Source organism: Adiantum capillus-veneris, chromosome 4, assembly GCF_014529385.1.
Source record: "Adiantum capillus-veneris isolate H3 chromosome 4, ASM1452938v2, whole genome shotgun sequence".
Lineage (NCBI taxonomy): Eukaryota > Viridiplantae > Streptophyta > Polypodiopsida > Polypodiales > Pteridaceae > Adiantum > Adiantum capillus-veneris.
Genome location: NC_140934.1, coordinates 94,052,044 through 94,066,031, shown reverse-complemented (window position 1 = coordinate 94,066,031; position 13,988 = coordinate 94,052,044). Strand labels below are relative to the sequence as shown.

The following is a 13,988-nucleotide window of genomic DNA, read 5'->3' as shown; positions in this document are numbered from 1 at the left end:
TGCCACTAGAGCTACTTTCTGATAGAGGACCAGGATTTAGAGGAGAGCTATTTGATTTCCTATGAAAAAAGCTGAATATACAGCATAGGTACAATTCTCCCTATTATGCACAGTGCAATAGTCTTAATGAAAGTTTCAATGGAGAGTTGGTAAAGATCTTGACAATGACAACTCAGACACATGGGAAGACTTGGGATTCAGAGTTGCCTTGTGCGTTATGGGCCTACAAAACTACTATCAAAATGAGCACATGATTTTCTCCTTACCACTTGGTTTATGGCAAGGAAGTTTTATTGCCAATTGAAGTGGAAATTCCTGCTCACAAGTTGTTGTCATTAGAAGATGAGGAGCAAACAAATGCATGGCAGAAAAGGTTATTGGATTTAAATCCTTGCAATTGGATAGAGTTTTAGCTTTGAGCTACTATAAGGAAGTGTCAAGGAAGGCTCAACTAAAAGCCAATGAATGCGTGAAGGATAAAAAAATTAAGAAGGGTGATTTGGTGTTGCGATACAATAGAGAATTGGACAATACCTTTCAGAAGAAATTTCAAATCAAATGGGAAGGCCCTCTTATTGTTGTAAACAAGTTTGAAAATGGTATATCAATTGGCAGACTTAAATGGTGCACAACATAAGTATCGTGTTAATGGTTATAGATTGAAGAAGTATCTGGCACGTTTGATGACAATTTGACTGAAGAAATGCTATCAATAGAAGGAAACAATGTGGAGACATCTGAAAATGTGGATGAGGTTTCTGGGGATGAAATGCAGCAGTTATTCACCCTAGGGACCTCTGCTTGTCATGAATGACTAAGCATACAAGGGGTGGTTGTCAAGCTATGTCAGGCATTTTTTGGATAAGCATGAAGTCACTAAGTCATGCCAAAAATCTTGCTCACTAGGCTCGATCACATAGATGTACATAATGCTTTGAGTTTTCAGAGTGCTCTTGTAAAAATTATGTATAAAGGCTTGGTTTTTCTTAGTCATTTGCAAGACTTTTGGGTTGGTCGAACTCTTAAAAGGTGGTTTTCAATGAGTACTCTCAGTCATGCTTGATAGCGGGTGCTACCATTTAATGAGCCTTGAAAAGCGAGCGAGGGATACAGAGCGAGCGAGACACATGAGTTGAAGATATCTTGTAGCTAAAATCCTAGTAATACTCGACTACGCTTAACTTTATTTTTATTCCATGTTTGTATACAAACTATGTACGCTCCATTTTCTTTTTTTGTTTAGTCCTGAACCCTATGTAGGGAATTTACTGAGCATTTTTAATTCTAGATTAAATTTATCTCCATTTTCTTCTTGTTAGTACTTACCATATGTTTAGTACTTACCATGCTTGCCATATCTTTAAGGCATAAACATCCATGACTTCTTTGTCATTAAACCATAAACAAAAATATTTCTGACATAAGGAGGATTATAATTACAATCTTCTATAGAGACACACAAATAATCCGCTCATACTTCTCATATGTAGATCATGACTAGAGCGAGTGTGTGTAACAAACAAACTAAACAACAAAGAGAAACTGATGAAAAACCAAAGAGATTAGAATAGAAAGCATGATTCTAATGTAAAAAAAAACCACAAAGATTTAAGACCAAAGAGACCATACTATGGAAAAGACACCAAAGTAGACGTACAGCTTGAGAAGGACATATTAACAACCACACTCTACATATTAACAACACACTTTACATAAATTGTTTCATCCACAAACACATGGTTACCATCCCATAAGAGACAACAATTGGTTTTTCAAAATCGATAATAACACCTTACATATCCCTTAAAACCAAAGCATAATTAGTGAGCACTACAATAAGATGCTATCAAAGTAAACATCCAAATAAATGTTCACAAGTTGTACAATTATTTATCCTCCTCACACTCGTCATCAACAAAATCACACTTTCTTCTTTCCCTCCTTGGAGTAGCAACAAAATCATCATCAAATGATTCATTTGCCGCCATTCTTTGTGCCTGTAGCTCTGCATAAAAAGGAAGCATACTAGGAGAGTGTTCCCACCAATAAAAATCAATGTTATATCCACAATGACACCTATCTTGAAGCTTAACAAAGGCACAAAGAAAAAAGTAACTTTTCATGACATACACATTGATAAACATACATAAAGAAAGAGCATTGACTGAAAATCAATCTTATTTATACTATAGCTACTAACTACATTATAAAAGGACTAGCTAAATTCAAAAGAAGGCCACAAAGAACATCATCATGTCTATGGCACACAATCCACCATCTCAAAACTAAAAACTAAATAAAGAAAGTACCAAGAGGTTACTTATAAGTCAAATATCCATGCAAGTAAGCATCCAAAGTAAGCAACATAGGTCTAAGAGACACCCAATGTAAAACTTACTAGTCATCCATCAAAAAAGGATTTCCAAGCGGTTTGACCACAAACTCCTCCACTCCTCTTGTATGTTCTTTTTCCTTTTATGCAATTGGCCTTTTCTCACTTGATAGCTTAATAGGTTCCACCAAATCCTTGATGATTGATGCATCATTGTCAAAAGAAAAGCATGTATATCCCAATAACATGGTTGCATGTGATAGAGGTGCCGTACCACAACCCATGTCAATCACTAAACCCCCTGGATAACAACAAGTGCGTAGGACACAAGCCATGAAGCTCATACTCTTTTGAGTTGCTCCACGAATCAATCTAGAGGATTGTGGATGTTGTGTCTTCTTGCTTTCAGGCATGTAATGAGCCCAAAAATCATCATCACTTTGCAATGAATTAGCTTTGAAAAGAGCTTTACTATCCTCAAAATACAAAGTTGGATAGTAACCCATTCGATGAGCAAATATGAGTATGTTACATCGTACCTATCATGCATATCACAATAGAAAAGTATTAGTATTAAATCATCAAACCATTAATTTTAGAGATTGGTATTATCAATTGTTATGCAATTACTCACACTGCAAGTGTTTTCTCCTTGTTTGCAACCTCCATATGGTATTTTTCTTCCCATCACCACTCTTCTTACCACGACTAGACCTTGACAATATGCATACTTTTCAATCCAAGTGAGGCAAGGACCTACAAGTTTCAACCACAAAATTTTCAAAAAAGAAAAGAACAAATAAATCTTTTAAGAAAAATTCAATGTAAGTAGGATTACCATCCAATGGGCTAATCATGACCAACCAACCATCATTAGCAAGACTAGCAGCCCCTATGGAGATACTATAGCGTACATGATCCTCTGTCAACATATCCCACAAAGGAACCTCCTCGCCAACATCTATTCCCACCATACTTGTGGGAAAGTCTATCAAAACAAGTCCTGCTACCCATTTCACTTTTTTCTCTCCATGATGACAATGATGGTATTTATAAGCATGCAAGCTGAAAAACTCATGCATCTTTCCATATGCCTCATTATTTCTTCCTTTCTCAAAATCTCTACCCATTTGAATATAATCACCAACACAACATCCAAAAATAGATTCAAAACATGTGTCTCTATAAGATTCTATCTTTGATGGCCCATTGTGAATATATGTCACAAATTCCTTTGCAAGAGTTGAATCTTCTGCAAGTTGCACATACACATAAATACTCTTTAGGAAAGCAAATGAGCACACAAAGATATCATGATTTTTATATTAAAAAACTCACCTAATACATTATCACTTTCTACAAGAATTTTGGCAATCTCTTGAGTATGAATGTCTTTCTCACCATAATCTAATATAGAGAAAACCCATAAAACTACACACATTCAAAGAGAACACAAAAGCTTGTAACTCTTGTATCAAATGCTTGTATTTAAGGAGAAAAGACTAACCTCTTGATTTTCTAGTGATGTCTTTCTTTGATGCTTTCTGTGTAGCCTCTTTGTGCAAAGTAGCCATAGAAGCTGTGGATCTCTTACCAGCATGCAATTCATACATATCAATCTCCTCCTCCAAACGATTCCCCGAAGGAAAGTCTATCCACCATGGACAATTTTCTATCTCCCATTTACTCAATCCTTGCATGGTAGAAGGAAACATGCATAAAGGAGAGTCACCCACTTTACACCATGCCTTGCAAACACTTGGTATTTCACCAAGCAACTTCTTGACAACAAGGTGTTTAAAAAACCTAAAATAGACACACATATTCCAAAAAAACATTCACATCAATGTACACCAAAAACAATCAAAGCTAAAAAGAGCATTCAATGTACCTAAAAACAACACGTTGTGCCGCTTTTTCAAGTTCCATGGACTTATTCTCCTTTGTCTCATTACCACTTTTTCCTGATTTGAGATCCCCTCTTGCATCTCTACTTCTCAACATTTGAAACATATACTTACGGGCTTCCAACTTCACTCCATCAAAATACTTTCTTAAAGTAGGGTCTAGTGGCATTGTTGGTGGCTCCTCCATGCTTTCAAGTGAAGATTCAAGTAAGGACATGTCCACGCTTTCAACCCTATCCAAAAATATTTCTCTCACCAACCAATTGTCACAAATTAACATGCAAAAACATGAATTTAGCATTTAGACATACCAATGTCTTCCAATACTTCTAAATGATAAATTGACTTACCCTTTAAAATCGGCTTCTCTTGTAGGTATCAAGTATTGCTCCCTTGTATTCCTGGAGCTTCTAATAGTTTCAAAATTCTAACTCTTTTTTCAGATTGTAAAACAGAAGTTGCAAGCATTCTAAGTTTCTCCAATGTCACATATGATTCTTTACCCTCAAATTGCAAATCAAACAATGTCTTTTTCCATTGCTCACCCAGTTTGGGATGTATGCAAAGTAAAACCTGACAGAAGTTTAATTATATATACCTAAATTCTCAAAATGAAAAATAAGCTCAATTACTTGTTTTGTGAACATAAACATACCTTGCCAATTCTATCCGAAATTCGTTTCTGAATCTTAGACTTCTCCTTTCGTAACGTATCCTCCCTTTGTTCTTCTAGCATAGTTCTTTCAATTGTTTCCGTTGCCGATGCAACTTCCTTGTTATATTTAACCTTTACATATCCCACAAATAAAAGTTATAATTGCATACACCAAATCTATCTATACAAAAAAAGATTAATTAAGTACCTGAAACACAAGCCTTGCCAAGTAGCCTCTCGAAAATGGAAACCATGACTCTTTGCTTCTGCAACCTTTGACTAACTTATTCTCCTCCTCTTTAAAGACTCAATATACTCTTTTGTATCACTCCCACATATGTTGTTGGTGTTAATTAGCACATCTCGAAGCAATGGTTTAATCACTGCATGCTCATTTAGCATATTGCATAAAGAACGATATGATAACTTATTAATTAAACCTTTCAGAGAACAATGCACAACCAAAATTACCAAAAAAAGTAACTTACATGTTCATGCGTTGCAAAGAAGCAAGAAGGGCTATCTCTGGAACCTTCCTTGGATCTATGAGAGTGCACATAACTCTCACATGTCTTGATTTATCCTCTTTAAAAAGTTCGGTTATAACTTCCATCCAAGCCTTTGTCCAGTGATTCCCCTCCCACACAAAAAACATCTTCTTTGACATAAATTTCAGCTCTCTTTTTAAGGACACCTCTTTTTCAAACTCCATATCTGCTTCCAACCACATAGGATCCCAAGAAGCCTTAATGATATCTGTTACCAAGGTTTCTTCCCCATTGCAAAGACAAGTGGAGACAACAAACGTTCCCTTCTCTGGAATATAGTTCTCTGTAGCAAATGCAATTTTAAGTGAACTTACATCTTTTCGGAGACCTCTTACTTTGGCATGTGGCAGTAACCTGCATAGAGGTATGTGAGGACACCTATCAGCTGGCAATACCCTGCAATGACCAATAACATCACCACCTGTAGCCAGGTGGATATTACTTGCTATAAGAGCATTGTTTCCATCTTCATCACCATCCGCTATAACCTCAGAGTTTACATCGTTGTCTTGCACGACATTCGTTGGTTGAGGGTTTGTGTCAACATCAATCTCTTCAGCTTCAACTGATACAAAAGCCAGTTTCTTCTTTAAACTTTTGTTTGGACTTTGCTCAGTGGGTGTCGACTTTGTTCTCTTCCTCTTTGCAGATTTTCCCATTGCAAACCTGCAAAAGAAAAACCATCAAAAGCTTCGAGTTGAAACCACATTGCTTCATTGCTTCACCAGAGGTTGCATTTGGAAATGCAAGATGCAACCCCATGGTGAGCACACAATTTGTTGCGAGAAATCTATGCATGAAGAGTAGTTTAAACAAAGAGTGATGATCACTTTAATTAAGGGTTCATTAACAAATTAGCCTGCACCATCACATTTCACATGTTGATCACATTAACAAAGCCTGAACCATCACATTTCGCATGCCTACCTCGCAACTGTTGAGCTGACAGCACTCGGCTAAATCTGCAAACTGGCTACGAGAATATGACAGGAAATCTGCGAACTGACTGCCGTGACAGAAAATCTTTGAACTGAATTTCCTGACAGAAATCTAAAAACTGCAAGCCAAATCAATTGTTACGTCCACCAGAAATAAAACCAAGGCAACCATTCTTGCTACGTACATTTGTCATTTCACAATCTCAGTATATTTGAGCCTTGGAGGAAAGAATTTTCAAACACAAAGTGGGTCTTCACAGCAGCAGGTGATGAGACAAGATTTGGTCTTCACCAAGCCTTGCCGGAGAGCGTTTCCAAATGCAATATGTTGAGAGGTGGTGACATCCCTTAGGCAGACCGTGGCTAAGAGATGCAAAGGTGAAGCACGATTGGAACATAGACAGAATCTGTATAAGGAAAGATGAAAAAAAGATGTGTATTCAATTTGGGAGTAACAAAGCGGTGAGGAACTCAACAATGACTCCAAGGCCAGCTGAAACATGCAACATGGCTGAAGTGCTAGAAGATGACGAAGAAGAGGCCCTACTACAGCAAAACCCACACCTGGTACCACTTTTCTCAGTTCATGTGGATAGGATGCTTGAGAAACTAAGGAAGAAAGGGAAACTTGAATCAAAGGACCTAGAAGAGTTGATCAAAGGAGAGGACTAGATAATAAGCTCAGAGCAAGATAGCAGGGAGCAAAGCGAAAGAGAAATCAAAGCATGGGTGAAGGATCAACCAATGAAAGAAGCAAAGCTAACTGTGTGGGTGAAACCATACCAGCTATAGGAGGTCAACATAGGCACCCTAGAAGAGCAGAAAATGGTGAAAATCAGTCACAATTGGAAAGAGAGTTTTGGGAACAGCTCATCAAGCTGTTGGAAGAGTATAATTGTGTCAAATCTAGGTTGTGCTGAGAGCCTTCCGCTTCTTGTAGTCTTGTGGTGGGGTGTCTAGCATTGTAATTCATGAGAGTACATGCTTCTCTAACCTATCTCTCTAGGCAAGAGAACTCAACAATAAAAACTTCCACGGCCACTACAGGTGAGCATTGCAAGCACGTAAAGCATTACAGGTCCTTCTAAAGAATACGGTGCTATTGTGATGAGGCTACTCTAACCCCTACTTCATCTACAGTGGGTTCAGGTGGAGCATCTCCAAAAACATCCATCACATTCATCAAATGACATGGAGTAGTGTCATCAAGAGGGTCAAAGCTAGGTTGTGCTGACATGAAGGAAGGACCTCTGTCGCAGGATCTCGAATGTCCGGAAATAAGGTCTGACTCCCAAGTGTGTATGACAAAAGTGTGAATAATGGCAATGTGAAGACCTACCTTATGTAGTAGAGAATGTAAAATGGTACAGATGCACAGTATATGTAGGAAAATGTGCGCAAAAATCTAAGCAAGTGCCGCTGCAGCTTCCTATACAAGAGGATTGGTTACATGAACCAGCTCGGATGCTCTGTGTTCATCCTCCCATTCATTATGAGTCTTGCCAGCTGCCATCTGTCGCACGAATTATCTTCTGTCAAGTACAATCTTTCTCGCATTCAAGTATGTTCCTTGCAAGCATGATGTGGCACATGGCACCGCTCTCGAGTCTCTATTCATCTGTAATAGGACACAGAAAGCCATAAAGATGTACTCTTATTAAGCCATACGAGATTATTGGCACTTGTTTTCTTGATGAGAAGTCTCAGTTATGTGCAACATAGTTGCGCATGGTTGCAGTTTAAGAAAGACTTGAGAAATGTAAGCTTGCATATGCTGTTTATATGATTAAGGCAAGACTTGAGATATGTAAGCAGATGCAGTTGTGATTAAGGCAAGATTTGTTGTTGTGAGCTTTAGGATGTGTAACTAGTGTACAGAGACACTCTTCTCGAAGCAGTTGAAGAGAGGACACAATCACAATGTTTGGTTCATCCTAAGTGAATGGATACATGGGTACATATACACATGGGTCATCCTGGAATGTTGAGTTCCTAATCTCATCAGAGCGAGGCAATGCATTTTCACCAGCAAGGCAATGCTTATGAGCTCCCTCATCATAGCGAGGCAATGCATTTTCACCAGCAACATAAATCAAGAGACGATCATCCCAACACCTCCATAGGTCTTCACCAAGCCCTGAGGAATAGCGTTTGGAAATGCAAACTGCAAGGGCATGGTGTGGAGTACACTACCCTGGAAACGCAAACTGCAAGGCCCTTCCAATTTCAATCGCTCCCACCCTATTTCATTTCTAACGATCTTCATCGATTGTCAAAGCCAGGTGCCTACGACAGTATTAACCACTAAAATCGAGAAACACAAACCATACAACACACAAACCTAAATTACAAAAACATTCTCATCAAGGCCATTGATTCCAACATGCACATGCCCCTACTCACATCCCAAGGTGAATCGTGAGCGAGAATGCACTCTCATAATCATTTGGCTCTGCTGAATGAACCTAGGGTTAAGAGCCACAAGAGCAAAAAAACCATCGTTGAGAGAAGAACATTCCAAAACGATTTCAATATCGAGGATGTTCCAACGACAACCTCACCTACCATAGCTCAGTCCTTACTGATGGGTGATTACAATTTTTCCTTGCCCACAATCATGCGTCTTGATTTCGACCACAAATTTAATTAACCCCACATTGGCTTAAAGACAGATTTTAATTAAAAAGAGATTTATGATGGCTCACCTGCGCACTGGCTGAATCTGCGCACTGTCTGAAAACCTGTGTGGAACTGATTGGAACTGCCAAAGCTAAAAATCTGCGTGGAACTGCGAACTGCTTGGAACTGCAAAAATCTGCCAACGCTTCTCTCCTCACCTGGCTTCTCCAAGTTGCGTTTCCAAACAAAAACTTCAAAGCCTTGGTGAGGACTCAAAAACTCAAAAACTCAAAACCTCCAACCTGAGAGCCTTTAGCTCCACACTCACGTCTCACCAGTGCACCCATGAAAGCGTTTCCAAACACAAGCATAAAACCCTTGGTGAGCAAAATAAAGTCCCCTCTCTCACCGACGCTCTAAGATTTGCTTTTCCAAATGCAACAATGAAACCCTTGGTGAGCAGATGAAAACAAAATAACCGGCCTTGTTAGGATAGCGTTTCCTAACAGTTCTTGGAGACCCCTGTGAAGAGTTCTTGGAGAGTGCAAAAACAGAGCAGTTCTTGGAGCGTGACTTTTGCACAATATTATTTAAAAATGAATTTTTTTAAATTAAAATTAAAATTAATATTCACAAAAAATGCTTAAAACTTTAATGAGCATAGACCAAAAGGAAATGTTTTAAAATTTAAGTGAACATAAATCAAAAGCTACCTTCCTCGTAAATTGTGACAGAATCTTTTACTTTCCTCGTGATCTGTGTTCTTTTATCTCTCATGGATCCTAGTCCGCCGTCCCTATCAAATAGATGATTGCACAAACTTTTAAATGCCATCCCATTTATTACTAATGCCATTCTTTTTCTCGACATTTTCTCAAGGCTCAAGAAAATGATTTCTATGGATCTGACTTTGGATATTAAAAGAAAACCTATCTTGTCCTGAGCTCTGCGTTTTTCTCTGGATGCTTCACTCTTACAATGCCTCACCCAGTTCTTATTACATATGAAGAAAGAGTTCTCTCAATTAGATATGACACAGAGATGTGTGATATTAGTCTCAGTGCTCTAAAGGAGTATTTTCAACTTGCAGACCAAGACATTATTCTATCTGAAGCAACTTCTATAGATGATGTAGTTGTGTCTCTTTCTATAGTTTCATTAGAGCATGGAAGTCATGGGTATAAGCTTCATGATAGCAATGGAGGTGTTTACAAGCTGTAAAAGCGACAAGTACAAAAATTGGTAGAAAAAGAGATTAGCATTCTTTCAAGTCTTCAAAAGCTTCCACTGTTTACCTCTCTTCATGTTGCTCTTTCTTCAGCACAAGCTAGTCAAAAACTTGATGAGCTTCTGCTTGAATATGATGGCTATTGTTTGTTTGAGCTTCCACCTTGCAAAGATGGTTCTAACATGAAAGGCATGGAGCAAAGGCTTGATGGACATGTTTGGACAACATACAAGACCAGCTCTGTTGATGCCTTTAAAGGAATAGTGAGAATAAGTAGGTGTTGTGGACACTTAAGGTGTTATAACATTGATTGTTCTTGTGTAGATATGTTTGGAGTAGTGAATGAGACTCAGTGGAAAGGAAAGATTCAATCTGTGCCACCTGTTGGACCATTGAACAAAGAAAATGGAGTTCTTCTTTGTAAGCACTGTGGTGAATCACCAGAATGTATCAAAACTTGTCAAGCATTCATATACTACTGTATCCCTCGAGATAGAGATGGCACAACAAGATGTGCCATACACATGGGGTTTCATAATCATCTAGTGGCAAAGGGGTTATCAAAAAATTGGAGGAGGTTGTTCACAATAAGGTGTTCACGCGGGCAACCATTGAGCCTTCTAGCACATGCAAGAAAATTGAAGTCTCAGTCTTCACAAGGGACTTGATCATGGAGCTTTTGATTCATGAGGATGGTGCTTCTCACAAGACTTCTTTAGAGGGTTACTTGCACAAAGTACTAGATCAAATTACTCCTATCTCTCAAAAAGCTTCTATCAGGAGGTCCATCCAGGCTGCTAGAAAAGATTTTCTTCAAGGGGACAGTGGGTTGGATGCTATTTTGAGACTGAAACAAAGATGCATATATCCATTTATCCAAAGTGTTCTTTTTCCTAATCAACTTGGTGATGATAGCCAGTCACATGTGTTTAAGATGTCATCTAAGTGTCCAGGTTCAGGACTGGATCTTGTTAATCCAATGCAACCAGGTGGCTCATTGGAGGGCCAATGGGTGCATTTTGATCATGTGCATCGGGTGAAGGGGTGGTGCACAATGAGAGCCCATGTATATGATCCACATGTACGTGAGTTGCTCACAATCGCAACTTGTGAGTTTAAGGTGCAAGATCACCATGCTCAGGTTCAATTTTGGAAAATGTTAAACAACCAAATGGTGCAAAATGGTTTTCCACTTCCTCAATTTAGAGGTTTCATGCCAGATGAGGCTCAGCAAAATTGTATTGTGTGTGTACAGTCTACTTTGGTGGTCCAAATAATAAGGTGGAGGAGAAAGAGAGGTCTTGCAAGTTTCATTGGGAGACAAATATGGTGGATCACACTAAGAAGTGCATTTAGCCAGCCTTTCAAGAAGAGCACAAGTATATGTGCAGGCAGTGGAGAAGTGCACCTACTGAGATGGAGAAGGAACGATGTAAGAAAGCTATACAAAACTATTGGATTGACAACCACATTATTGAGGGACAACTACAAAGCTTACAACTATGGCTTGCATGGTGGGATGCACGAGCATCACATTAGATTGATCAGTTTCTTACACAACACAAGGATTTGGGATTTGTACCATCAACTAACCTATCTAAATCTAAACATGCAAGTATTCGTGCTTCACATGGAGCAACAAAGTATGTCTCATTGTATGAGGCTACTGCTATTGACTTATGCTTAGTAGTCAAGCAAAGTGCAAAATATAAGTCTTTTATGGATGGAAAATATCATGGTACTGGTCCGGACTTGAAACAACTAGCTGAAAGGATAATGGAAGGACACACAACTCGAGAGATTGAGAAGAAGGTTATTAATTTGACTGCTTCTACAATGGATGCAGTAGGTCTTGCCTCTTCGGAGTATATGAGACAGCCCATGGAGCAAGTAAGTTTGCGTCAAAAAAGAAATTTGGATCACTCAACTCCGATTCATGAGACTGACAGTCATATACCTGAATATAATACCATCACAACCTCTAGAGCTATTCCACAATGTCCAAGCTTCAAAGTACAGCAGGTAAAGGAGTCTAAAGTTGCAGAGTCCACTTGGGCCATTAAGAGAGCACCTCCTAAGGATAAAGTGAGTTGTTTTGGGTTAATCAAGGAGACAGTTTAGAAGTACAACATTGAATCTATCATTTTTGGTCGCTAACCTTTCCTCTATGGTCTTAAATTTTTTCTTGTTGATGTAGGTGAGAGGTGTGGGGTTGAGATCAACATAAATGGGGGAACAACATTGCATGGTGTTCCTGCCCCTTGCTTCAAAGGAAGAAGAAGGTACCCAGGTGGCATACAAGAGCAGGTCATTTGGTTTTGCAATAGCAATGTGCAACATGCTTGGAATGTGCATGGATTTGTTATTTTTCCACCAGGTCTTGCACCTGGGGTGTGGCCCATCTCAAAGGGAACGTTTCTATCTTTAGAAGAGACAAGTTTATTGCAAAATTCAGGCTTTGTTTTGGATGATGGCTCTCAAGAAGGTGCAGTTGTAGAAAGCTTTTGATCCCAACCTCCTGCAAGTGCAACAGGGCCACAAAAGAGGGATGGTAGAATGGTCAAGTGGAGAAGCAAACTCACCAAAGATTTCAAGGATAAGATTGGATTGACAACTAAAATGCATGCAACTGTTCTTAGAGAGAGTATAATAGTCCCAAACGAAGTGCACGTTTTCTTCTTGGAGTGAGAGGGATCAAAAGCACGTGGGATTTCATATTCCATCACAATAAGTCAATTTCCACGGTGTACATGTGAGGACGAGATGCAAAGGCAAGTACTTATATTCCATGCAAGCATATATACTTTGTATTTTTAAGGACTATTGGATTGGATGCAAATGTTCATGCATTTATGCATCAAGCTGCTCTCTCAAATATAGAGTTATTCCAAGGCTTGCATGGAAGACGTGTGCTAGTGGCTGCTTAAGCTAGTTTCACCTTTTAGCTATCAAATTCATACTATATAGAATTAGATGTTTTAGGCCTTGTATGGAAAACATATGCTAGCGATTTAAGCATGTTTTTCTTTTTACCTATCATCTATATCCTATTTTGGCAACTTACTTTTGTTGTACTAGCTATCCACAACAACCTACCCCCCCCCCCCCCCCCCCCCCCCCCCCCCCCTCCCCCTTCCTCTATTCCCTCTTTCTCAATTTCCACTTAACCTAGGTGGTGTATGGAGATCATGATGTTTAATGACAAACCAAGTTATTTATGTGTACTTTTTTGCAGTTAAAAGCTCTTTGCAATGAGTCAAATCAAACCACATTCTCTCACTTTTAGTTGAAAAACTTTAGGTGTTGAGTCACTAAGAAATTTGAAGAGTATTCTTTTTGGTTGTTTCCTTAATGAGAACTGGAAAAGTTTGCTTCTGTTCATTAGTTATTTTAGAGTGTCATTTTTCATGTTTGAACACACTCTCTCTCTCTAGTCATGATCTATGTATGAGAAGTGTGAGTGGATTATATGTGTGTCTCTGTAGAAGATTGTAATTATAATATTTCTTATGTTGAAAAGCTTTATGTCTATGGTTTTAATGACAAAGAAGTAATGGATGTTTATGCCTTAAACATATGGCAAGCATGTCACGATTGTTGTGCAGGTATATAGGTAGTTTATGGGTTGGACTTCGGATGACTATGGCCATTTTACTAATGATAAATTTTATGGGACTCTTTGGTTTCTTCTCACTTCAGTAACACGCTCTTGGAGCTAATCAATCCTTCAAAAAGTGTGTGGTAAGTACTAACTTAAGGAG

General features: G+C 38.7%; 4 pseudogenes; 2 read left to right on the top strand and 2 right to left on the bottom strand.

The window, feature by feature from the left end:
• Positions 1-1,886: 1,886 nt before the first annotated feature.
• On the bottom strand, positions 1,887-3,020 carry LOC147459621 (uncharacterized; annotated as a pseudogene).
• Positions 3,021-3,035: 15 nt separating this feature from the next.
• LOC147459620 (uncharacterized) lies at positions 3,036-9,346 on the bottom strand (annotated as a pseudogene).
• Positions 9,347-10,040: 694 nt separating this feature from the next.
• Positions 10,041-10,895, top strand: LOC147459619 (uncharacterized; annotated as a pseudogene).
• A 748-nt stretch (positions 10,896-11,643) lies between these two features.
• LOC147459618 (uncharacterized) lies at positions 11,644-12,698 on the top strand (annotated as a pseudogene).
• The last annotated feature ends 1,290 nt before the right edge of the window (positions 12,699-13,988 follow it).